Here is a 6482-nt window from a genome sequence, read left to right on the forward strand (position 1 = left end):
GGATGTTCTACTGGCACTGATCCTGCCGGGAGGCCACTGTGCTGCTGGTGTCGGCAGCCTCTGGACACTAACACCTCTGAACTTGTGACGTCTTTGTAGATAAAGTGACTGTACTTACGTTACAGTCCCACACTGTAGTTGCCAGAACTAAAGAGAGAGACTATCTATCATTCCCCTTCAGCTTCCATGTTGTGAACAGAGACCTCCATCCTTTATTTTTCCCCGTGGGATTCTACCAAAGAGGAAGGTGGTGATATAATGAGCTGCCAAAACAATAGATAACCATTAGAAAAAGATCCAAGAAATGTAAGGATTTGCCAATGCTGTTCTTTTAGCATAATTAGTTTACATAATGTTGGTATATTTGGCTTCTTACATTACCACTTTAACTTGCCCCCCTGCAATTTTTATAATTTGTATTAGGAAAGCATTGTTTATATAATCTGCCTTCCTATGTCCTTATTATACTCCAACAACAATATCATTTTTGTTTGTTCCTGTTTTTATCCTAGTCTGAGGTCTTATAAGATGTTACAAATGTATTCTGTAGGGTAAAAATAGGTCTTTAGTCATATAAAATTGAGAAGCCCTACAAACTATAACTCTCTTCTGAAAATTTTCAAAACACAGTAGCATATTAAAGGTTTTGAGAAATCCAGAAGTAAAGAAATAGATTTAATTTTAACTCAGCTTTGACTCTACAGTATCATTCTAGTTATTTGACTATTGGTCCTTAACTCCATTTTATCCTCCTTTCTGTATCTCAAGGGCTGGAAGCCTGAAAACTACATATCTCAGAATCTCTCATCAGTTGGTTTCTGATAAGGTTATTTCAATGGGGGGCCCTAGCAAGAGGTTAGGAAGCAGGAAGAGGAGAAAAGCCCTTATTTTCCTTCTTCTGCTCTGTCTTGGGCCGCAGCAGTGGCAGGCCATCACAGCGACTCCAGCTGAGGCAATAGTGGTGCAACTGTAGCAGTGGCAGCACAGTTGTAGGAACAGCAGCAGAGGACAATTACCAGCTCCAGCAGTGGCAGCAGCAGCAAGTCTACCAGCAAAGGTGGGACTGTGGCTTCCAGAATGCTGAACCATCACTGAGATTGTTGGCTTCCTACAAAGTGGCAACTGTGGTCTTTCCAACAGCAGTAGTGGCAATGTGGTGTCAGAAGTCTCAGCAGCACAGTGCTCATGGGATCTGGGCAGCACTTTTTTCCCTTTTGCTCCTCCAGCCTTAGGAGTTGGCAGCTTCCTGTAGTTACTGATAATCTGCGTAGCATTTATTCACCTTTTTGCCCCTTCAGCCCAACTAACACTTTTGCAAACAATCCTCTGTATTAAAGGCTCAATGTTAGAAATACTTAGAGTTGTTTCTGTTGTTCTGACTAGACACTGAGACATATAAACATGGTATTTTCCCACAGAAAACATCTTGTATGACAATAATACTCTGCATGACATTGTTTATTTAGGAAGTGCAAACAACCCAAATCCTCTTTACTTTTCTTTTGTTTTCTAGTTGTTGTTTTTTCTGTAAATAGGTACTTTTCTACTACATTACTATTATTGTTTACATTATGTTACATATTTTTGACCAATGTGTTACTTAAATTCCATATTCCATTTATATATTCCACCCAAAAATTCTTACTGATATTTATAAAGTCAAATATCAAGTTTATTTCATTCACCATCATTCTGTGCACTAATATATAGATATAACTCTCAACCAACTAATTTATTTATTTTTGAGATAACTTACCTGCAGTAAAGTGCACAAATCTTAGGTGTACTGCTTAAAGAATTTTTACATAAGCATAAACTAAAGATATAAACATTTCCAGCATTTCAGAAAGCTTCCTCATGCCACACCATCAGTATGCCATTAAAGATAATAAATATTCTGAACACTACCACAGATTAGTTCTGCTTATTATTATATCACTCTATCATTCATTTACAACTTATTGATTCAACTCATGATGGACGTTTGAGTTTTTAACCAGGTTGGGGCTATTAATGTTGCTGTGAACATTCTTACATGTGTCTTTTTGTGGATATAAACACTCACTTCTGTAGGGTACATATGCAAAAGTGGAATTGCTGGGTCAATAAGTATATATATGTTTGGCTTTAGCAGATACTGCCAAGAAGTTTTCCAAAGTGCTTGTACAAATTTGCATTCTCATGAGCAATGTATGAGAGTTCCATTTGCTCCACATCCTCACTGAAACTTGGTGTTGGCATTCTGGTGGAGGCGTAATGGTGCTTCATTATGGTTTATATTTGATGTCTTGATACCTAAACATCATGAGCACCTTTTACACTTAGTGGCCATATGGATATGCTCTTACTTTGACGTATACATTTTCACTCATTTTAAAATACTGTGTTGTCTTTTTATCATTAATTTGCAGGAACTTTTATATGAAAGGTCTTCAAAAAGTTCATGAAAAATATGTATTATGAAAGAACTATGCATGGATTTCAATTTTTTTGTATCCAAATAAACTCAGATCAACTTATGTCTGAACAGGATCTAGTTTGAGGCACTAAGAAGGATAAGACATCAGTTTGAAAAAAGCCCCTATCAGAGCAACATGAATTCTGCTAAAATTGAAGTAAGAACAAACATCAAATTTACAGTGAAGCTTGAGTGCAAGAATGGTGAAATCATTGATGTTTTACAAAAAGTTTATGGGGATAATGACCCAAAGATAGCAGCAGTTTACAAATAGATAACGGACATCACCCACACTAATTTGCAAGGAAAAAATTAATTTTGTTCATGTCCTAATTGAAGAGACTGATGATTAACAGCACAAACAATAGCCAACACCATCGACATCTCGATTGGTTCAGCTTACACAATTCTGACTGAAAAGTCAAAGTTGAGCAAACTTTCCACTCAATGGGTACCAAAACCATTGCATCCAGATCAGCTGCAGACAAGAGCAGAGCTTTCAATGGAAATTTTATACAGGTGGGATCAAGATTCTGAAGCATTTCTTTGAAAACTGTAACAGGAGATGAAACATGGCTTTACCAGTACAATCTTGAAGACAAAGCACAATCAGAGCAATGGCTATAAGAAATGGACATGGTCCAGTCAAAGCTAAAGCAGAGAGGTCAAGAGCAAAGGTCATGGAAACAGTTTTTTGGGATGTCCAAGGCATTTTGCTTGTTGATTTTCTGTGGGGCCAAAGAATGATAACATCTGTTTATTATGAGACTGTTTTGAGAAAGTTATCCAAAGCTTTAGCAGAAAAATGCCTGGGAAATCTTCACCAAAGAGTTCTTCTCTACCACAACAACCCTTCTGCTCATTCCTCTCATCAAACAAGGGCAATTTTGTGAGAGTTTCGATGGGAAATCAGTAGGCACCAACCTTATCATCCTGATTTGGCTTCTTTTGACTTCTTTCTGCATTCTAATCTTAACTGGAATCTTAATCATGTGACTATACATGTAGATCAGGTCTAGACTCAGCATTCTGTTCTATGTGTGTATTCTTGCATTATCTTAATTATAGCTTTAAAGTAAGTCTTTATATTTTTTGGCCCTTTGCATTTCAATATATATTTTTTTCAAAGAGACTCTTTAGTTCAGTTAAATGTAATTATCAAAATGTTTGGGTTTCTACTTTTTTGTTTGTCTCATCTGCTTTTTATTCCTTTATTTCTCCCTTATTGCCTCATTTTGTATCATACTATTTTTATTCCATTTTTCTCCTCTATTAACCTAAAAAAAAAACAACCCTTTTTAATGCTTTTTAAGAGATGGAGTCTCATTATGTTGCCCAGGCTGGCCTCAAACTCTTGGGCCACTATGCCCAGCTCTCTATTAGCTTTATAAACAGCTTTATTGAGATATAATTCTTATATCATGCAATTCACCCATTTAAAGTACATAATTCAAAATTCAATGGCTTTTAGTATACTCAAAGAGTTATGCATCCATCACCACAATTGAGTTTAAATTTTCATTACCACAAAAAGAAATCCCATACCCCTTAGCCATCACCCTCGAATTTCCCAATCCCCCCAGTCCTAGGCAACCACTAATCTACTTCCTGTCTCTGTAGAGTTGCCTATTCTGGACATTTCATATAAACATTTGGAAAAATGCACTCATCAGGTATTGGTGTGATATTATCTGAGTGTATATGTGTCTGTGTGTGTGTGTAAAAGAGTAAGAAGGAAAAAATGGGAACTTTTGAATAACACATTGAATGAGGAGAAAATGGGAAGAGATAAAAACTGGAGATAGAGTAAGATCTTATATTTTCTTGAGCACGGATAGTCATGTGTGCTTAAAGATCGGATTTACAAATAAGGATACTGAATTTGAGGCTTTTGGTGAAGTTTATTAAAAGAAACTAAGATTTCACAGATGTGCCAATGGCCCTAAGTGTGAAAGTTTTGGTTCTCAAATATCTTCTGAAGAAAGTCTAGTACATATTTTAGCACTATAATATGAGTCAACAAGCTGAAACCAGTTTTTCCCTTCAAAATACTTCAAAGTGAATATGTACCTCAGCCACTCCTGTCCTTTTTTCTAGAAGGTAAATAAAAGTGACTGATGTAATTGGTGATCCAAAGCCTGTATTTTTCTTAAATGGACAAAAAAGACCTTGTAAAGATTTTTAGTTTTATTACTTATAATTATTCCTTCTTTTTATTCCTACAACATGACAAGCTTGTTCCCACCTCAGAATCTTTATACTTGCTCTTCCCAATGAATGAGCCCTGTTCTTTGCTCAGCTGGGTTTCTCTAATGATCAAAGTCCCGAGCTCAAATGCTACCTCCACAGATAAGTCTTCCCAGACAACTGTATCTAAGACCTCCTCACCTCTCCTCACCAGTCTCTCCCCATCAGCCTGTATCCCATCATCCTGGTTCATTGCCTTCTTAGCTGTTACTTACACTATCTGGAATTATCTTTTGTATGTGTTTATTTATTGTTTGCATGTTCTCCTCCCTCCATAATAATTTCTGTAAGAACAAGAACCTTGTCTGACTTATCCATAGCTGTATCCCAGGGCAGTGCCTGCACACAGTAGGGGTGGAAATAAATATTTGCTTGGTAAACAAACATATAAATGAACTCCCCTAGTATGCTCAATTTTTTAGGCCACTATGCTGGACTCCCTATTAATATAATTTTTTAAATTACCATTTTACAACTATTTTTTTTTTTGAGACAGAGTCTCACTCTGTTGCCTGGGCTAGAGTGCCATGGTGTCAGCCTAGCTCACAGCAATCTCAAACTCCTGGGCTCAAGCAATCCTCCTGCCTCGCCTTCCAAGTAGCTGGGACTACAGGCATGTGCCACCATGCCCAGTTAATTTTTTCTATGTATATTTTCAGCTGTCCAAATCATTTCTTTCTATTTTTTAGTAGAAACGGGGCCTCGCTCTTGCTCAGGCTGGTCTCGAACTCCTGATGTCAAGCGATCCTCCTGCCTCAGCCTCCCAGAGCGCTAGGATTACAGGCGTGAGCCACCATGCCCAGCTTAATATAATGTTAATATTGTCTCTGCCCTCTAGAACTTTGAGAAGCTACCTTGTCAAGTGTGAATCAATATTCCTAAATACAAAAGTTTTGGTCCATAAATATCTACTAAAGAATGATAGATTTTAATATCATATGAAGGTAATAAAACAACATATAGTTAACAGAAAATTAGATAGATTCAATAATTAAATAGTATGTACTTTGTTCAAGAAGGGTCAAAGTTCAAGATTATACACTTATGAATTCTATAAATCCTCTAAATTTATTAAATGGAGCCTAAGACTATGTAAGAGATTGAGCTTATATGACTTTGATTCCTATACTTATAAGAAATAAATGGAATTTGTAGATTTAGAACAACATATTAGGAAGTGCCCTCTTTGGAATCAGAGGAACTGCCACATACAGGCTCTGGGTCAATGGACAATTAACTTCTGAGCCTTAGTTTACCCTTAGGAATACTGTTTTAGTCTGCTTTGTGCTGCTATAACAGAATACCATAGACTGGGTAATTTTAAATGAACAGAAATGTATTTCCTCACAGTTCTGGAGGCTGGGAAGTCCAAGATCGAGGCACCAGCATCTGGTAAGGACCTTCTCGCTGTGACATCCCATGGTGGAAGGTGGAACGGCAAAAGAGCTCAAGAAAGAGAGACAAAAGGGGGTCACACTCATCCTTTTATAAGGAACTCACTCCTTATACTGAAACTACTCCTATAATAACTCCATTAATTCATTTACAAGGGTGGAGTCCTCATGGCCTAATCATCTCTTAAATGTTCTACCTCTTAATACTGTTATAATGGCAATTAAATTTCAACATGAATTTTGGAGCTGGCATTCAAACCAGAGCAGATACTTACTAACAATAAGGGATTTTTGTGAGGCTTAAGAGATAAAGCAAACCAATTATAAATAACATTTATTGGTCCCTTAGTATGAGACTAAATACATTTATTATTCATATAAAC

The sequence above is a fragment of the Lemur catta genome, chromosome 6 (genome assembly GCF_020740605.2).
Source record: "Lemur catta isolate mLemCat1 chromosome 6, mLemCat1.pri, whole genome shotgun sequence".
In the NCBI taxonomy this organism is placed as follows: Eukaryota; Metazoa; Chordata; class Mammalia; order Primates; family Lemuridae; genus Lemur; species Lemur catta.